The sequence below is a fragment of the Sturnira hondurensis genome, unplaced genomic scaffold, assembly GCF_014824575.4.
Source record: "Sturnira hondurensis isolate 20B ecotype Veracruz unplaced genomic scaffold, ASM1482457v3 Scaffold0000167, whole genome shotgun sequence".
In the NCBI taxonomy this organism is placed as follows: Eukaryota; Metazoa; Chordata; class Mammalia; order Chiroptera; family Phyllostomidae; genus Sturnira; species Sturnira hondurensis.
Window position 1 is genome coordinate 367,892 of NW_028072798.1, and position 20,881 is coordinate 388,772.

General features: G+C 48.2%; 1 protein-coding gene across 3 annotated transcripts in view; it reads left to right on the forward strand.

Moving 5' to 3' along the window:
• Nucleotides 1-463: 463 nt before the first annotated feature.
• PLEKHG1 (pleckstrin homology and RhoGEF domain containing G1) overlaps nt 464-20,881 on the forward strand; it is a 204,039-nt gene continuing 183,621 nt past the window's right edge. Inside the window, exon 1 of one of the 3 annotated variants that reach the window (XM_037049168.1) lies at nt 464-670. The gene's annotated coding sequence lies outside the window, so the exon portion shown is untranslated. Of the gene's footprint in view, nt 671-1,141; nt 1,364-20,881 lie in introns of those variants that run through there. The other 2 variants (XM_037049309.1, XM_037049084.1) reach the window with 2 other exon arrangements.

Sequence of the window (20,881 nt, forward strand, 5' to 3'; positions counted from 1 at the left end):
ACCTGTGCTGTGCACCTCACAGGGTTACCGCAAGACCAACCGAAACTTGGCTTTGAAGATGGCCGATGTCTGCTGTAATTCCGTTGTGAATCATCAGTGGTAGATGTACTCCAGGCATAACCCAGCCTTCGAGCTTTAGGTAATACCAGTCAGTTGTGGAGACAAAATGAACAACAAAAGAACATAAGCAGCACCCTGTCGGGAGAGAACTGGGCCACTATGTGGTCCTCCTGCCCCAAACGTTATTTTGTTCCAAACCTTTATTATAGTTTCCGTGACTATGTGCATGCATCAAAACGGATAAAAGGGGGAAATAAGAGCTAACATTCAGCCAGGCTTTATTATGGGTTGGGTCATCTCTGAGGCCTTTCCTGAGCACCATCATTCTCACCACTTTACAGATGAAGGCAACGCCACACAGAGAGGTGAAGTAATTTCCTGCAGGCCACACAGCTGGTTAAGTCAACTGGTTCCGTGAAAAACCTGTGAACCAGCAATGTGCAAGCGCTTTCTTACAAGTTTCCAAAGCAACCAGCACGCAAACCTGGTAAGTGATGTCTGCCTTTGAAGGAAGAGAGGTGTTAATTAAGAAATTATCCACATGCCTTTGACCGACGTCACATCTTGCCACACAGCTGTGCCTTTAAACTTCCGTCTGGCTGTTACGAAGGTTAGTCTTTGCTCCTTCTCACTTTCTCTAAGCAAAGGTTCTTTGGTACATTAACTCAGGTGATTAGGGTAATGGTGCCTGAAAGCTAGTGAGCTTCCCCACCTTGTTCCATATTTCCCCCAGAGCTTCTGTGTAATACTAGAATGTTGACTTAAAAGAATTATTTTTGGTATTATTTTAAAGAAAAAAAAACCCCGAAGATCCTGCAAAATGAAGAAAAGTGATGTGTCTGCAAAAACAGTAGCAGGATTTTTTTTTTTTTAATTACCCCCAGGGGCTGTAATTTGACTGCTGACTTTGGCAAGCCTCCAGAGACAAGTCCAAGTGCTTAATCTCTTTCGATTTCTCTCTCTCTCCCTCTCCCTCTCTCTTTCCCTCTCCCTCTCTCTCCCTGTCTCTTTCTCTCTCTCCCTCTCTTTCCTCCTTCCTACCTTCCTAGCCCCAGGGCAGAGGGGAGGTGGGACGGGGGATCCACTGCTCTGGGCCGGCGGAGCCCGTTTGTGGGCGCTGAGAGGGGCGGGCCGGGGCGCGGCCGAGCGGGGGCCGAGCCGAGGAAGAGGAAGTCCGAGCCCAAGCGGCGGTGCGGGGCGCTCGGCGGGCGCCCGAGCCGGAGCCGGAGCCGGCGCTGCGCAGTTGCTCTTTCCCGGACCGAACCTGCGCGCGCGGCCCCCGATGCGGGCCGCCCCTCTCCGGGTAAGCGCCGGCTTTCCTTCACATCCCGGGTCCTTTTCAAGCGTTGGGACCGCTCGCTGGGAGCCCCGTTGGGAAGGAGCCCCTAAGTCAGCAGGTGGTGGCGGACGGAGCGTGATGCCGGGACCCCACTCCCTCCAGGGCGCTGCCTCCAGGGGGGGAAGACGGTGTTGGGGAGCGCCCCGCCGCGGAGACCCGGGGTCCGCCTCTGCCCGCCGCCGCCTGGAGGGGGCGACCCGTCGCCGCCGCTGCCCGGCTCCGAGCTCCCAGCCGCGAGCCCCGGCGCAGCCTGGACCCGGGTCGGCGCTCCGGACCCTGCACCCGCAGCCCCGGCGGCTGCAACGTTAGCTCCTCCGAGAACCCCGAGCGCTACAAAACTCAGTCCCGCCACCCAAACAGGACAGTCCCAAAGCGGGGCCCGACCACCGCCCACCTTGGGCAGCCCCGGAACACCGGTCCGGGCGCCCGGCCCCAGCACCGGAGAGGCCGGGGTCGGAGGCCAGGGCGGCGGCGCGTCGGGCTCGGAGAATCCGTGCCTTTGTGGCACTGGCCTTGGTGGCCCAGCTCCGCGAATACGCCTGGGGCGGGGCCGGGCGGGGGGCGTAGAAAGCGGGGCCTCTTTTGTCTCGAGGGTAGAAGGTAACACCTGGTCTCCCCTGGGACTCTGCGAACCTTTTTGGCTTCGGAGGAGCCGCCGCGGACTGCGGATGACCCCGGCAGCCCGGCCCTCTTTGTGTGCTCTGATGGAGCTGGTTCCTAAACTACGAGGCGAACGAGGGTCCAGGCGGGGGAAGTCGTTGAGCCGTTAAATTGTATCCCGTTCTTTGGAAACAATAAGGTGGGTGAGTTTTTTAAAATGCGCTGGCGAAGCCTTGTTTGCAGAGCCGGTATTTCTTTAGGTTCCGCTCCTCCGCGCTCCCTGTGTACCGCCCTCAGGTGGCCGCGGCTACTGCACAGGGTTTTGAAATCCTTGCCCGCGTCCCCGGGGAGGCGGTTTCCAGCGGGCGTTGCAAAGGACGCTGCGGCTCGCGGAGGCAGAGTCGGCTTGCGGGTTTTCCGACAGACTGAACCCAGAACTACCTCGCGTTTACTTCTTAAACCAGGCGGAGACCAGAGTGTTGTCTCTGGGCCACCGAACTGAATTGCAGGCCCAGCTAGGTCGCTGTGAAATGGTTATCAGGTGTTAAAGTCGGCATCTTCTGGCTTCTCGGTTTTCTGTGGTTGGCATGGTTTTAAAGAATTTATCAACTTGGGCCTTTGATTAAATGCTATTGAAACATTTCCAAACCCATCGCGAGGAGTAAGAAAACGTCATTGTAACTGGGGACTTGACACGTGAGACCCCAGCAAGCTCCTCCACCTCAGGTGGCCTGGGCTGCCTCCCGCTTAAGGTGGTTTACATGAACCAGGTATTGTGGAAAAGCTCCATGTTCACTCCACCCCACCCCCAATCCCCAGGCATTTATTTGTTCTGCAGTAGCTTAAGACTTAGATACCAAAGTGATGGTTTCATATAAGACCCTCTGACTTTGCCCTAATGTTTTGTCCTACGTGAAGCCCTGTGTCTAAGCCCCCAAAACCACCTGAAAAAATAAATGTTTTTCCCCAGGGTTCTCCCCTCTCCCTGGCTACGGCCTCCACATGGTGTCCCCAGCCGTCCCTGCATCACCTTCCTCTTCCCTCCGGGCGCAGCTGTGGGACCTGCTGGTGACCGCCTGGCACAGTGAGAAACAGTTCTCTGCCAGAGTGGTGCTTAACCCTGCTTTTCCTCCATCGCATCTTCCTGCTCACCTCCATCTTTCCCCTGGGCACCAGCTTCCTTCCTTGCCTTGAATAGGAATGCCTTTTACCAAATCCAAACTTCAGTATTTCTGTGGGGAATTCAATCTGTACTTCAAAGAGTTTGAACGATCACTTGTCAACCGACCAATAGGAAGGAAGTGGCAACAGTTTTTGCAAACCCCAAAATAACCTGTACTGTTTTGTCCCACCCCCTCCCACCCCATCAGGGCCCTGAGTTTTTAAAGTGGTTTTACTGAGACTTAATGGTTTGTGGTTTGACACATAAATATGGGACATGCTTCAGCGGCATTGTGTCTTTTGGGCCCATAATAAAGTACAAGTAATTCCTGGGTCTGTACTCTGATTCTTCATGGCTGCAATCCACTTTTGCCAGTTTCTCTCCCCTCCTCTCTCCCCTCCCCGCCTTTCATTGCTGGTGGTTGGTCTTTCAAACGATTGTCATCTTTTAACCCCCTTTTGGGATGATTAGATCCATGGAATGGTAAAGCCGGAATGTAGGGGCTAGGCTAACTCTTGGGTGATCTTAAAGATTTAGGAAGGTGATCGAGGTTAAGGCCTACTGCTCTGGAAGTAGCGGGCTAGTGTGCAAAGTTGGTCTCCACAGCTCCCTCGCACGGAGACCTTGACCGCTGTAGGAAATGATGTAGGCCAGATCATGTTATAATCAGGAAAATGTAATAATCACAGTTGATTACCCCCTCTGGATTGTCCCACCTTTGCTCCTGTCTTCCTCCGTCATCGAGGAAATAATGGCCTTTCTCTCTGGAGTTGAGCTGAGCTCTGATGATGATTAATGAATTGGTTCGTCGAGTTGGGCACGTAGTGTGCTTTGGAGGTGACTGTTGTTGATACGCCCAATCTCAGGAATGTGTGATCCTGCTGGAGCTCACGCAGCTCTCTGTTTAACCCCGGGTGCACTTCTCTTTCCTCTGAAGTGCACGTCCTAGAAATGATGGCAGCATGGAGGCATATTTTTAATGAAATGCAGTGGTTTACTCTTTAAGGCAAACAATCACTGTCTCTTTGACTAAAAAACAAAAACAAAAACTGGTTTCTAAGGCAAAATGCTCATGTATTCAACCAGGAGTGGTAATGGAAACATTTTCTGACGCAGGGACCCTAAGCAGTCTAGTCCTGGCATGTGGCAGGCTCCAAAATACAATGTTTCATCAGCCTGCATCGACCTGCTTTACAAAATGAAAAGCTGACCCCAATCCAATCGGGCATTCAGAGCCATGGATGTCTCTGCCAAGTAGAACTGACTGTAGAGCCAGCTTTCAAGTCATTAAGAGATGACTACATGTACCTCTTTGCATTGCTCACGCTGATGAAAGGCAACAGATGTTTAGCAAAGATGGTAGAAATGCAGCCTAGCCATCCTAGCCAGGGGGCCCGGGTCTGTCGCAGAATCACTGGGCCACAGGTTATTCGGATGCTGCCGAACAGTCTCAGGTCGGCCTGGCAGCTCCCATCCCAGTGATCAGGGCTTGACGGCGCACCGCATCTAGAATAAATGTCATTTCTGAGGCATGTTTGAGTATCTTTTTAGTCTGCGTACACAAGTTCGCCCCCCAACTGTGTTTTTTTGATGATGAGATACAAGCCCAGTAAAGACTTTCCGGCCTAAACCTCTTCTTTTGGTGAATATTGAATTATTGTTTGATGGGTGATTGAAGGATGTTGACTTGATGGAACGGAAACTCTACAGCCTCCTCTTCTTTCCCCCTTCCCACATCATCTTGGAGGAAAGGCACCTTGAAGAGTGATAATGTTGGGCTAAGTTTGAGGAAGAGTCCAGCAACGCCCACTCGACGTGCTAACCCAACGGAGGGGTTTTCACGGGTCTCTAAGTATGGGGGTTGTTTCAGTGAGCGCTCATAACTGGCGTGCCACAGGGTCTACAGGAGCCACTTTCACCAGTGTTGGGAAGGCCCGACCATCACAGTGTTTGGCCAAGAGCTAGCAAGTCTGAAGTGTAAGAAGGACATCTTGATGAATATCCAAGGCAATGTTAAAAATGGGTGTGAGTCTAATGATGGCTAAAACTGTAGAATTTGTGTGAGAGGAATCACTAAATCAATAAACCATCACACCATGACATTAACTCTAATGATTGAAGTGGTAAACAGACCTAGTTCTCTATGTGTCTGGTCACATTAAGCACTTAAATGTCCTGTGTCCGACTATCGGTGGGGGAGGATGGTAAGTTCTAGGTCAGGGGGCGGTGAACACTTCCCTGTAAATAGCCAGATAGTGAGTATTTTAGGCTTCGTGTCTCTCTCGTGTATTCTTTGTTCATTTGCAACTCATGAAGAATGTAAAAACTAATCTTTGCTTGAGAGCCACACAGAACAGGCTGTGAGCTGGATTTGTCCAGGTCTGTTGTGAAAGAAACATTTTCTGTGTGTGATATCCTTCAATATTTTCATGGAGACCTGAAATGCCAAATTTCATAGGCTCTCTCTGAGCTGAAGTGATATATGAGAACGTAAGAACCAAATCTCCCTTGTTACTCCTTTGTCCCAGCTGGTTTTCTTTATTTTCTCTTTACATGGGGGTTAGGAGTCTCTGTCGGCCATAGCAGTCGGTTGCTACAGGAATGGCAGTGCCGATTGCAACCTTCTTCCTTGAGTTGGATGCTGGATGGAGAGAGAGGCTCGGCTGGGGCGGAAGAAAGCCCACATGGAAATAGGTCATTGATGAAGGCCACTGATCACAGGAAACAAAGGTCAGACCCCTGAACATGGCACTCAAGGTTCTTGTACCTACTTTTCTTCTAGCTCCTCCCCTGTGTACTCCGTGTCCCTGTCACCAAAGATCACTCGCAGAGCCCTCGGTGGGCTGTGCTCACTTTCACCAGTGGAGGGGTCCTTCCGAATGAAGTTTAAACCTCCATCTCTTCTTTGCAGCCTCTTCTCAACTTATTGGGCGGAGATGGAGGCATCTCCACCTCCGTGTTAACACAGGACCTTATACATGAAATGCTTAGAAAAAGAGGGGAATGTGACAATCCAGGAGGTACATAGTACCTTTCCAGAGGAGGGGAGCAGCTTCGTCCCTCTCTGTAGCTTCTGGATCCTGTTGTACATCTTGGACCAGTCCCAGAATTTAGCACTGAACTTTCCAGGGCTTGTGCGTGATGCACAGTGTAACACGGTGCCTGTGTGTCTGGCTTTGAAGAGACCTGGTCCTTACCTCTCTACTTACCTGCCATAGGTTCCCCCATCTTCAGAGTTGCTGGGGTAAATGAATTTTTCCTCTCTAAAGCATTTTGTCCCGGGACTGACATGTAGTCATTGCTCAATAGATGGTAACTTTTCTTCATTCCAGAGCCATTCATTGTGAGCCTACTATGCCTAGAATGATGCCTGATGATATTCAAGAGACATGGTCTCCGTAGAGATGTGATCAGCAAGGTGGGAGAATCAGGGTGATGATGGGGCCACCTTAGGCTGATGCTTTGGGAAGCCACTCAGAAAAGACAACCTTTGAACTGCAACTTGAATGCTATTGATGAGTTCCTGTTTCATGAGATCTAAGATACTGTTAAAAGACATTGTTTCTGCTTTGATCAGGTGACTTAGTTGGGTGAAGTATTGATCTGCAATGCAAAATGTTGTGGGTTCGATTTCCAGTCAGGGCACCTACCTAGATGGCAGGTTTGGTCCCTGGTCAGGGCACATTTGAGAGGCAACCAATTGATGTCTCTTTCACATCAATGTTCCTCTCCTTTCCTTCCCTTCTCTCTAAAATCAAGCATGTCCTTGGGTGAAAAGAAAAGGAATATGTTGTTTCTTTCTTTATTTTATTATATATATTTTTACATTCAGACAATCATACACTTTATAAGGACCTTTTTAAAAAATGTATTGCTAAGAAAAGAAATTCTGTCAATAAAGTGGACATTGCCTCCTTTAAGATGCGTCCATATATTGTAGGCGGGGGGAGGAAAGCATTTCTTAGCATCAGTAAAATGCGTTGATATTTATGCCCCGAAAGTATCCACTGAATAAATCAATCTTACTCCATGATTGCTTCCAGGGTTCTGCTTCAGTGGTTTACACTGTAAACTGAGTTTCTCCCTTTCTTGAGTTGGACCAGCAAAGAGTTAACTAACAACATAGTAAATGGAAGTATTGTAAGACATTTGTGATCTGACATATTTCCCAAGTTTAAAACATTCCCTCTGGCCATTTGAGTGAAGGAAGTGCAGTAGCGAGTCCTGTTTAAGTGAAACTGGCGTGCACACACCTGGGCAGGGGCGAAGTTGGGCAACTCCTGCAGCCAGATCATTGCTTTTGGCATCTGTCTGCAGAGACGTGTGAATCCTTAATGCACATCAATGCTTTCCCGAGGGCAATGAAGGCGTAGGCTTAGAGCTCACTGCCTTCTGCTTTCTAGATTTGATTTAATACAAATACTCCTCTCCAGCGTCTCCAGGGGTTGAGATCCCTCTGACCACGTGGGTCCTTTCTAGTAATGAGAATGGAAGGACTCCACGGAGAGCCGACCTCCTTCTCTTCTCTGGCAAGGCTCTGGGTTGTCCTGCTCCAAGCGGAGTTCTCTCCCAACATTTTCCCACCCTCCTCCCTGTTTACAGTAAAGTCCCGCTGGAGTCTTTGCTTTCTGACCACCCTCTAAGCGCTGAAGCCCCGTCAAGGTCTTTTTCCTTCTCCAGCTCTTACTTCTGTCTGCAATTCACTCAGTGTCAGGTTGACTCAGTGGGAGTTTTGACAGCACGTGGCTATTTCTCACTGTATTTAAGTGCGCTTTCATACCGTTTATTTGAATTTCAACCTGTCACCCATGTCACTGGGTGGCGTGCTGTCCCTCCACACACGGTGAACATGCCCTTCCTGATACCCTCTGGGAATCTGTTCCTTTGGGACATTTTTCAGCTCCCCCAACCCTCTGCCACTGAAGCCCCAGCAAAGTTTGCTTCCTGCACCCTGCCTGGCTGGGAGGGGCCCGTGAGCTCTTGGCCTAGGAGGAAGCCAAGTGCAGGCCTTCTCTTCCAGAGCCACCTCCTTCCTCCCTCCACCTGCTCATGTGACTAAAGCCCTCATGCTTTGGGGGGTCCCCAGAACTGACACCAACTCCCACAGAAATTCGAGACTTTGGAAATGAGCAAATGCAAAGGATAGGACATTTGTAGGCATCATGGAGACGGGGTGGGTGGGGGAAGGATGCACACTCACCGTTTTTTCAGCTCGAGGATGATGGAGGGGGAATGGGGGGATGACGGAGGGGGAACAGGGAGGATGGGAGGCTGCGAGGGAGGGCTGGAGGGGCTGATCCCAGGCCGTCCCAGAGTGCGGCTTCCCCTGGCTGTGTGATTACAGACAGTCTCAAATGCTAACATCTGCGCCTCTCTGATGTGCTGGGAGAGGGGAAGAACTGTAATCTAGGGCATAAATATACCACCCTGTGTTTGTTCCCTTTAACCGAGTAAACCCGTTATTAGTTTAAGCATCTATGTTGTGCTGGAATATTATAGCTACCGCAAAGGGGGGTATGGGAGCTGGTCTGAAGGAGCTTCCAGCTCAAACATTCAGGTGTCTCACACCTTTAAAATTCTGGATCAATGAAATACATGGAGTATGAAACATGATGGCCCAAACCAGGGATACAGGTGTGAGAGGAGTGTATTGGGGGGGGGGGGGGACATAGTCTGACAAGTTAGTTTTTGTAAAAGGAAAACCTTCCCTGACATCATGCCTTGCCCATCCTAGATCAGGGTTTGGGGAGTGAGTTTCTCCTAAGGATAACAAGGACGGTACCCTAAGGATGTTGCGATGGGCAGGGGACCAATGGGAAAGGGCGAACGGACGAGCTGACGAGGACTGGCTCTGTCCAGGAAAGTGCTCGGGGGGAAATAGCTGGATGCTTTTGGGATTGAGCGATGGAGGGAAATCTTGGTGGTCCTGGCTTTTTTCCACTTTTCTTCACTGTCTCTGTAAGACACATGCTTATCCACCCCCTCCTATAGCAGTTGTTGAGATTAAACTCTAAGGAATACCATTTAATCACAACATTTAATAAGATCTGGTCTTGAAACTGAAACGGCAAAGGAAGTAACAGGGAAGCAATGTCACGTGGCATGTAGAACCCTGTGCCCGTTCGCACCCTGTCCTGGCGAAGCGTTACCTGCAGCAACTGAGGACCTGGGAAACTTCCAAAACCTTCTTCTATTTTCTTTCTGTCATTCTTTTTAGAATGTATCCTGATATGAGAGAAAATGTTGTGGAATTGTAAAGACGGAGGTGTGACGAGCTCCGTAATAGCACTGCCTTCCAAACTCCAGAATACGTCTGAGGCGCACAGTAGGGTTTGTTTTGCTTTATGCTCTGCTGTATCACGATGGGAAACTGTCTAACCTAATACTCTAGTTTCAGAAATTTCCAGGTGGAAATTTAACAGGCATTTGTTTTTAACTTCTTTCTTTTAAAAATATTTGTTTATTTATTTTTAGAGGGAGGGGAGGGAAGGGAGAAAGAAGTGGAGAGAAGCATCGATCAGCTGCCTTCATTTGCACCCTGACCTGAGACCGAACCCCTGACTCAGGCATGTGCCCTGACCGGGAATCGAACCAGCCGTCTTTTTGCTTTGTGGGATGATGCCCAAGCAACTGATCCTCACCAGTCAGGGCTGTTTTTAACTTCTTACATAAATGAAAACAAGAACACATTCCTGTACCAGCTAAAGACGTACTAGCTAGTCGTAACTACTCTAAACATCTCCTTGGTTTTGGATTACTAATATAAGCAGAAAACCCTTCCACAGACATTGAGAAACTATACCATACTCTTGACTGAGGAAGCTCTCGTTGGATACCTCAATGTGCATAACAGATACAGCAATCAAAGCAAATACTTTGCTACTTTCTTCGCTTACTCATTGTGGTACTTGGTTCAAACACTGTTTCTGTGATGCTAGCTGTGGGGGAAAAGGTATGCATGGCGGAGATGGGTTTGTTTTTCTAAGGTTTGAATACTCATAGTTGAAATGCAGGAATAGTCTGGAATTTGGCAGTCTGTACATGTCATTTGGAAGTTATTTGAACATGCCTTCTAAGATGAGGACAAAACCACGTAATAAAGATGTTATAGGTTTAAATGCATAATGTATGGGTAGCACCTAGTACGTAATAAACGTGATAAATAACAGCTCTTTCATTATGTTCACTCCCGTTTAGTTCCCTGCTACTGGGCAGCTGGGGCAATGATCCAACGTGAAAATGCTGGGGGAAGCTGTCCCAGTGGAGGGAGAAGTCCCTTCGGTTTCCTGAGGCAAAGTCAGTGGTCAGAGACGGGGAAGAGACACACATCTTTGTTCGTTTCACTGCAGTTGAGACGTATAGTGCTCGTCCCACTTGGGAATTCAGATTAGAATTCGTTTATTGAACAAATAGAATTTCCTAAGTTCTCTGGACACAGTGATGAACAAAACAGACCAGATCTGGGGAGCGGGCAGACTCTGTGTAGGGAGTGCTTTAAGGAAAAGAAGACAGAGAAAGGGGATGGGGCAGGGCCACTCTAGTTGTCTGGGTGGTCAGAAAGGCCCCTGTGAGCCGGTGTCACTGAGCCAAGGTTTAAATAACAAAACCTGACCCTGAGTAGGTCTGAGGAAGGGACATGTTAGACCACAGGTGGCAACCACAGGCCCGTGGGCCCAATCCCACCCTCCACCCTGTGTTATCCGGCCCCACTCCTTGTTTCTACCCAGCAGCAGTGCGGAGCTCTCATTTAACAGTTAAGGAGTAGTTACATTTCTACAGTCCTAAAATTACACTCAGCCCTTTGAAGGCAACCACGAGGCTGATGTGGCCCCCCGGTGAAAATGAGTTTGATGCCCCTGTTCTAGACAGACAGAAAAAATGTGTGGAGGCCTTCAGAGAAGAATCAGCCCTGTGAGTGTGAGAAAAAGAAAGGCAGCCTGTGGGTGTGAACAAGCGGTAAGTGGGAGATGGAGCTGGAGAGGTAGGCGGGGCCTGGGGTGTGTGGCGCTCTGTTCCATCCAAGGTCTGGAGCGTGGCTTACGAGCCCAGGGCAAAGCCACTGCTGTCGACGCAGGGGAGGGACATAGTGGATGAAGGTCCAGTTATCATTCAGGTGGGGCAGTTGAGGAGCTGTGGCAGGTGCAGAAAAGATGCCACAGGAGAGGGGGTGAGAAGCGGGTCGATGGGGCACTGGACCATCAGCCGAGACAGTGCAGCACAGGAAGGAGTTGATGGGAATGAGGAGGCCGCGTGGCCACTCCCATTTGCTTTGACCTGCCTGCTACGGTCTCCGTCTGGCTCTCTTAGAAAAGGATCCGGGGCAGCAGGTGGCCATGAGGGATGCTCTCTGAGCCACAGGGGAGAAGCCCACCTCCCCACCAGCCCCCTCAGAGCGCAGTCCCCCTTCCTTCCAGCTCCTTCACATTCTCATTTCCTCATTTCAAGCACTCACGATACAGCATTTTCATAACCATTTAGTTGTCTGCCGACCTCCTGAGTGCAAGTGGTCGAACAAACTATTTTTTTTTCTGAATTTCAACAAATTCAGGCAAAACTTTCCGTTGTCACACACTACTCGAGACAGGAACTTCTGAGCAGGTGGCTAAATATTTCAAAAAGAAGAAATAAGAATAGGGTGAAGAGCAGGAGGGGAAGAAAAAGGAGGAGGAGTGCAGGAAAGAGGAGGAAAGGAAACTCACTGGGGAAATCCAGTGGTGCTCTGACTCAACACTTCCTAAAGGTGTCTTTAGAAAGTGGTTTTTTTTAATGATTTTCTGTAAGAGTCCAGGAGCTCTTACTTTGGAAGTTCTATGGGTCTGTAGGAAATGCAGTGCTCTATAAATATTTATGTGCATTGCCTGCCTTTCACTGGCTTATGGTGCAATTGGAAAGTCAACAGTGTTTATTCTGGAACAGAAACAACTATCAGAGAAATTTCAGTGGTAAGAAATCTTTCTAATGTTCCAAGCCAGTGAACTGACTGCTATGCATTTCCAGACAGGATATCAGCCCTGCTCCAACCCTATAAACATGCCCTCGTTTACATGCGGAGGGCACTTCAGACCTTTTGGTGGGTCTCCCGGGACATGGAGATTATGCCACATCCATCCTCGAGTTCATGGGCACATCGTTGACCTTGAACCAAATGTCTGACTTGAAGTTTGGTCTGGTTCTCTATTTCCACTGTAGAGTGGAATTGAGAAGTCTCGTGTTCAATGCTATCCTGTGGATTTGGGTGAAAACCTTAATTCTAGTTTACCAACATAGAGCTCAGAAATGTAAAAGCAAGTTTAAGAATTCTGTATTTGTTATTCTCCTATTCAGAATTTAGCCCTTTTCCCGAGGAAGAAAAGACAAATATAGCCAAACCACATTGTTTAGTGTTGGTACAAAAATTGTTCCTTTATTTGTAACTTCAGTTCATTAAGACAAGTCTTTGAAGGATCCTGTCGTGTTAAAAAGAGAATGGATTCTGGTAGCCTAGTTTTAGTCACTATGCCTCTTTGAAAATAATGAAATGAAATTCCTCTTAGAATATTCTGATTTAAATTTTTTGGCTCACATAGTGAGGTCCTATTGTATTTCAAAATAAATCAAAAGAAAAACTGTGCAGTGGGCCAGTCTGAGCCTCCCATTCTTATTTACATGCCTGCTGGGATTTATCTATTGGCTTTTGCACAATTGATTCGAAGTCACCCACCCAGAAATGGATTCATAATCTCTATTTCCAGACCTACCTCTGACTTCCTAGGGTTGCCCCCCCCCCCAACCGCTTATGCAGTTCTTAGTTCACAGCACCACAATCCATCGGTCAGGGCAAGCCATTTTCCTTTCCTTTCCGGCCTTGTCCAATCAGTTAGCAACAACTTCCTAAACAGTTCTCAATCCATTTTCACTTACTCATCACGCCCCCTCCCAGCCTTGTGGATGCTTATCTCCTGCCTAGACAAGTAGAATAATTGCTGAGCCGGCAGGGATTGCTATGTTTAAAACTCAAATCTGACCAGTGAATGCCCCTTCTAATGGCTTAACCCCAAGGGAAGGTTGATGGCAGAACTTAAGGTGGAGATGAAAGGCTCAGTTCGAAAGCCTTTCATGTTTCTCTGGTCACATCCCCCACAGCTCAGGTCCAATCCACAGGCAGACCCTGTGGGCTCTACTCAAAACACGCAGAACCCTCCTACACCCCTCCCAGTCCTCACTGCTCTCATCAGTCCCATCCACTGCCCTCTCTCCCTGCATTACTGCAATAGGCTCCTAACTTGCCTCTTGCTTAGACCCACGCCCCCTACTATCTTCCAGCAGCCAGAGTGAACTCATGCATGTGTCAGCTAATTCAGACTCCTCTAGTGGTTTCCTGTCTCACTCAGAGTCAAAAGCCAGTCCATGGAACAGCCCCTCCCCAGTCTGGTCTGGCCGTGTTCTGCCCTCTCACTCCGATCTCACCTCCTACCCACTATGTGCTCACTAGGCCTTGGCCAGCAGGCTTCTGAGTTCCCAAGTGTGCCAAACGAGCTCCCGCCTCAAAGTGCTTTCTGCCTGCCACATTCTCCCCCGGATGCTGAAGACTTGCTATCTCACTTTTTCCAGTTTCCTGCTCAAGTGTCCCCTTATCAGAGAAGTCTTCCTGGTCGTGTTCTCTGTGGCCTTGCAAGCCATCGCCTTCTTACCCGACTTCATTTCTATGTATAGCGTTTATCAACACCTGATGAAGGACATGTTTGTGTCTTGCCTGTTCTTCATGAGCAGAGAGACCTCATGTTGTTCACACCGTATTTCCCAATGTTTTCGTCCAGTGCCAAGCACAGAGAAGAGCTTAAATGTTTTTTTGAATTGGTCAATGTCACCTTGGCCACCGCCATTTTTTGCTTCTCAGTCAGGTAAGTTCTGGTTGTCTGATACTGTGGTAGCACCATGTTCTAGAATGAGATCAGCAGCCCGAGGTGCGGTGGGCATGGAGATGCGGGTGGGTGGGCGGTGATTGTGGTGGGTGCACAGAAAGGGAAGTGGTGGGGAACCTGCCCAGGGACTTCTCCTTTCTCCGTGCCTGCCCTCGGACTCCGGGTTTCTGGAGGAGGGTCCTTGCGACCTGACTGGGCCTCTTGTCCGTAGTGTCTGCTCCCTGGCATCGTCCTGCCTGGAAAAGCTTGCTCTTGGCCGCTCCCCCAAATCGCCTTATTCCTCCCCAGAACTCACAGCACCAGACAACTTCTCGTGTGTGGCAAACGCTCAGGAAATACCAAGTCACTGCTTCATATTTATGTCTAGCCTTTTACCCATCATTTACCCGAGTGCTGCTTATCCATCACAATAGGCAGTGTCACATGACAAACGTTCAGATTCTCGAGCTGGACCACCTGGATTCAAAACGGGTTCCGCCACTTAGAGCTTGCACAACCTTGGGGAAGCTGTCCAGACTCTGTAAGTTCAGAGGCAGCCTCTTAGGGACGAGGGAAACAGCCCAGCTTCTGGGGCCCCGACAGAGGATCAAATGCAGCCATCCTTTGACATGCACGCACAGCCTGGTGTTGTCAGAGAGGAGAGTTAGGTATTAGTGTTACCTGCCATTGTTTTCATGAACATTTCTTCAAGACTCACGTCTTTCATAAAACTCAAATTGCGCTCTCGTTTCTTGGAAAACTGTGTGCCTTTTAATTATTTTATTCAGCTTGATATGTATTAATGCCTTACGCCGATTATCAACTTGGGTCTTCTTACATTATACGTAGAAAATAAAGGCCACATGCATGTGGAAATATTACATTTATCTACCCCCTCTGAGCATTTCCTATCTCCCTTTCTTGGTTTATTTTTCTGCATAGCATACATATCTGTCTGATTGACACACCATAAACTAATGTTTATCTTTTCAAGCTCCATGGAGGGAGGGATTCATCTCTGATAAAAGGAATTTCCAAAAAACACAAGTAGAGAAAACAGTATGATGAGCCCCATGTACCCATCTTCCTGATTCAACATTTAAACATTTGGCAATCCTGTTTTATCTTTCCCCCTTATGGTGTTCCCTCCCCCACTTGGGATATTGAAGGCAAATCCAGGTATCATTCTATTTACCCCACAAATACATCAGTATGCTTTTCCAGTTGATAAGGACACACTCTTCCGTGTAACCACCCCACAATTAAAGTGCCTGGTGAAGACAACAGTACTTCCTGAATTCAGCTTTTCCCCTTTTCCCTGCCTAATTTTCCTGTTAGAGTGGGGTCTTCTGCCTGTTTTCTTTACCGTCACATCTCAAGTATTACATACTAGGCCCTGCACTGGTGAGTGGATAGGTTGGATTCTTAAGTTTTATTCTTGGAAGAGAACTCCATAAAAATATTATAAGTGGTGATCGCGAGTTTGGGCCGATAACAGAAAGCCCGCTTGACTCATGACGAAGCTGAGGCCTCACTCTGTCTAATGTTTGCAGGTACAATAGGTCTAACAACAGCACCTTGTAGTGAACGAGCGTCTTCAGGGTTGCAGCTGGGAATGGGCTGCCTTGAGCCTGCCTCTCTTGCCTCGGAGGGGTCAGAAATTCCTCCTCTCCGCCCCCTTCTTAAACAGGAAATAAAAATCACGTGGTTCATGCTTTTAGAGCTGAGTGATTATCTTTTGCATACGAACTGTACTACTTCCTAGCTCTTTCTTCAACCATAGAATGGGCAGAAATTATAAGTACTCTATATAGGATTGTTATGAGCATGGAAAAATAGTGGATAAACTTTTCCACAGAGCTTGGCCTTTAGCAGCTGTTTAATGGGCAATTGTGATCTCTCCCTTGTTGCTGAGCCACCGTTGTTGGCAATCTCCAAACAGGGGAGAAGGCCCCCAAGGTTTGATGGGGGGAGGGAGGGAGCAAAGGGCTACCTAATAGAAGCTGGCTCTCTGCAGCAGCACCCGCCCCCCGCAGGCCTCCCGGCCTCTCCGTCTGACTCTGGTCTCCAAGTGGAGCCTCCAGGGTCTCTCCCTGTTGCTGTGGTCTACCGTGGAATGGGAAAGCCGCCTTGTGGGTTCACTGCTAGGCCGTGCGCTGCCCTTGTGAGGGTTAATTCGAAGAGCTTTTACTGCTAATAATGAAGTTTAAGGAAATCCTTATAGTTTCACCCTCTCTTTTGAGTAAACACTGGGGAACAATAGTTACATGAAAATCGGGTTTTGTGCTAACCTGAACGAAAGACTGGTTTACACTTCAGATTCCTATCTAAGTAAGATTACTGTCAGGCACACTGGGCTCCCTAATAAATTCTGAGGTCACAACTCGTCTTGTCAATAACACACTGGCAGATCATTTCTCATAATAAGTGTAGACATGTTCATCTGGCACACGGAAATGCCTTCTCAATTTCGTGAGTGGAAGGACTTGTCCTCTGTTGCCAGGACCATACTTGCTCTGAGGCAAATCAGACTGGGATTTGTGGTGAATGAAGCTTTGGGAGACCCGCAGCCGCAGGAAAGCTCAGTCCCTCTCCACAACACGGAGGCGGGACCGCCACAACACGGAGAAAGGGCTTCGAAGCCTGACAGCCAGCTCTGCCAGCTTTGCACCGGAACCGGCACCTCCAGCCTTTCTGGGTTGGATGTCTGTACCCCCTCCCCTCAGACCAGCCCCAAACACAGTCCAGAGTTTTCCTCTTGCTCCCGCTGGGCCCCCTTCCCACCTCTGGGAGCCGGCATCTGCATTATTTCCCTTTCTCTTTCATGGCAACCCCTTCCCCCAGGAGGACGCTGGTAATGTGTATTTACTTGAATTCTCACAACAGGAAATATATAGATACCCATAGGGTAGACATTCTTGTGCTAAGAATCAGACTAGGCAGGGATTACAGTGGGTGAAGTCTGCTGGAAGGAATACGGTGGAAATTCTACAGAGGGAATAAGGTGATTGGAAGGGGCAGAGTCTCGAGGAACAGTGATGGGGAACATGACAGGAGGTGTCGGCACTGCCTAAGCACTGACTAGTCCAGGCTTTGCACCTATTTACCAACTTCGTGCTCACAAGCACTTTGAATATATTCAATCATGCCCATTTCATAGATGAGGATGCTGTGATGTAAACACGGCTGGATAATTTGTCCGAAGGCAGCCAGCTAATCAATGGCAGTGCCGGGGTCCATGCCCACGGACTGGCTCCAGATCTCACACTCACAGTACATGTGGTGCGTGGATTAGGGGTGGGGTCATCTCAAAGTGTGGGGGAGAGATGGGACTCACAGCTCTGAATAGGTCCCAGGCCAGTAGGCAGCTCTCCCCTCCTAGGAACCCCAGCTCCTTCCGTCTTGTTGCCCTGAGAGATGGCATCCTCATTTTGGGCAGCCGCATACCTAGCTAAAATCGAGGGTTGCATTATCGGGAAAGTGCTTGAATGTTGGGATGTCTTCTCTAAAGGAAAAAACACATCTAAAATGTTTAACACCAGGTGGGTTGTCCTGCTTAAGTACAAATAAATAATAGATGCTCATGTCTGATTAACAGCTGGGCATTTCCAACACACATTTTGTTCTACCCAGGGCCGTTTACTAACAGAGTCAGAAGCAGTTTCTTCTGGGGAGGAAACTTCTCAAGATGCTAATCATCGCAGGATGTCAGTCATCCGTGGTGACACCAGGAAACACCTGAAAACTAATATGGTTTGCTGCCTCCTTCAGCTCACCGTCTTGTAAGAACTTGCTTTGCTCTCAGAGATTTGCTATTCAGGCACTAGCTTGAAGGACTCCTTGTGTGGACTGAATTGATTAATCAAAGGAATGATTGAGGTTGCAATATTCTCAATCTATTATGATAAAAACCATTGGTAAATGCTGAAGTCCTAGAATTAAGACCTAAACTGAGGGAGGGATGGTTTAAATACCATCAAGAGGGTTAGAAAGAAGATGAAGAACTTGGGTGACAAAGATTTTTGCCAAGATTAAGAATCTGAAGAAGTGTAATTGAGTTACATTGTATATTTTCAGAAACGAAATTTTAGGAATTTTCTTCTTTTGCATGTTCCTGGAGAATTACAGGAAGTCCTTTGTAACAGGGTATCCTGAGTTGGAGGGTTTGTTAAGTTAAAAAAAACAACTCACTCATTCGGTGGTGCACTTCTGGTGAAGATTATAGACTCCATGCGCTTCGCTGGGTTTGGAGAGCAACAATTGCTTTAATCACAGTTGTTTTCATGGTGGCCTGGGGAAGAATTAGGAGACTTCCTGTTAAAAAAAGTTTTTGCTAAGACAGCACTTTTATTCTCCAGTTGAGTCAATAGAGTGGTCTTCTGCTGGAATTCCAAAATCAAACTCGATAGCCCAGTGAAATTGAAAGTAAATTGATGAACAGTAATCAACCAGTTAATTACTAGTGTTAATAAAAGAAACTTGCACATGAATTTTTTTAAACTATTCAAATGGCAAGGGCCTTTTAGAAGAAGGCTATTTGTTAAGAAAATGAGGGCTTTGGAAGTACGGATCTCCGGATCTCCTTGGCATTGTTTCCCATAGAACTCAGTAAGATTTGGGTCTAATTTAAAGGTGTTGATCCCTTTCTGAGCTGCCCAAGAATGTTAAGAACTATGGTGCTGATGGTGAGTGGTGAACTGAGCTTCCAGCTAGTGAGAGAGCGCTTCTGAAGGGGAGCAGCAGAGAGCTCACCAGGCTTCTAAATGCCAAGGATTTCCTCCCATTCTCTGAGGACGTTTGACAGACAATCTGTTGCAGCTTATTGATGGGCGTATCAGCAAGCATTGTTTTGTGGAGGGCCTGGGGTGTGGGAACAGGCCTGAGGGAGTGAGGGGCTGCATCCAAACTCAGGGGTGATGAAAGCTAGTAGGGCGTGTGTGCGTAAATGTTTTAACAACTTGCTGGGGTGGGGGAGGGGGACTGTGTGTGTGTGTGTGATACACATTCTGTGTGTGTGTGATACAAATTCTGTGCACAGAATTTACAAATAATAGCAAAAATGCAAGTTGCTTCTCATAGCATGCTTTTGTTGATATTTCTTCAACTTCAGATACTCATAACCAGCCTGTTCATAAGCGAATGTAGTTTCGACATGACTATTGTTAGATCTTTTCTTTCACATTAAAAAGACAAAAGTGCATCAGTGAAGATGCACGTTGGCACGTCACTCGTCTGTCACTGACACTAGTGACTCCTGCCGAGCTAAGTGCTGGAGGAATATTCGCTCGGTTTTTGGTGCTGTTTATACGATGTTAACAGCTAAAGACACACACACTTTCACATTTAATCTGTACTATTGACATTTTCTCCATCACTTTCTTAGACATGAAGGGAAGAAATCAAGCTCTGATTTGTAGGATTCGCCTGCTTTCCCGGAGTAAGTATTCCCCACTCCACTTGCATGCTGCCGACGTGATGCTGCGGGGTGCAGCACGGGGAAGAAGTGTGTGCTAGCGCACCGTCGGTCCGCCGCTCCTCCCAGACACATAAAAGAGGTGCCACGGACCTCACGCACAAAGGTAACACGAAAACACAGTAAAATCATTAAGAAATGATGAGTTTTAAGCCTTCACACAGTTGTTCTTAGTACAATTTATTTCATTTTAAGTTTATAGTATTTACATTGTAATGATGGCTTTAACAACTCTCTGGTGAGATTCCTGAAGGTTAACAGTTGGTTCTTGTGAGTTGCTCTGGGAACAGGGTGTTGGTTAGGAGAGTGACTGGCACCGTCTAGAGAAGCCAAGAGGCACTTCACTGAGAGGGGCACCTGGGAAGTTTTTGACTTGACAAAACAGAATTCCAGAAGCAGTGGTGATTTCCTGCCAGGTGGTGGGGCAAATGCATTCAAGTAACTAAATGCAGGAGGTGTCCAAGTTACTGCTGATCCGAAGGGTGGTACGGCCCCTGCCCTGCCATCACCGGAGACTTCCCACTGGCGACCCCATGGCTTTTCACTTACCTGGGGGTGAGGGGAGTCACACAGAGGGACAGCAGGGACTGTTAGCCTTGTTGGGGGAAAACCCCTGAGTGTCCAGGAATCCAAGGGAAGAAGCTCTGGGAAGCAAAAAGCAGGGTAGAGTTGCTTTGGGCACAGATTTTAGACATTTTGACTCAAGTGATAACCTTTTCCAAAATACTACCTTTTGAGAGGTCCATGTGCTTACAGTTTGGGGGGTGGGGTTCAAAGGTCACCTCCATCCTGAGCTCAAGGTTCCTCTATGCAGTGTCAGCCCTCCCAGTTGTTTCGGCCTGTCCCTCTCCACACGTCCCTGCCTCCGGCCCATAAACTCCCTCACGTTCCCTCTCTCCTGCCGTGTAAAGTGTCCTGTTTTTGTTTTTGTTTCGCTTTCCCCATCCTTGCATTTGCTCACACCCACCACCCAGCTCACCTAACCGAAGACACTCAGAATTCATGCTCCCTTTCCAGGACAGTCGAAAATTGTAGAAATGGGCATATTTTTCTGACACAGTTTCGTTTGAATTAATTCAGTGTCAACTGCTTTATTCCAACGCCCACCGAGACCCCCTCTACCAAGGAAGCGGGTGCTCGGTAGGAAGGAAGTAAGGCAGTTCAGGAGCAGGGGAGTTTGGGGGACCCACGCAAGGGTGGCTTTCCTGGACCAGGCGGGGGGCTACGGAAAACAGAATGGGTGTTCAGACACGAACGAAGAAGTGTTCTTTGGTTCTCCCTGCCTCCCACTGCTCATTGNAAATTGTAGAAATAGGCATATTTTTCTGACACAGTTTCGTTTGAATTAATTCAGTGTCAACTGCTTT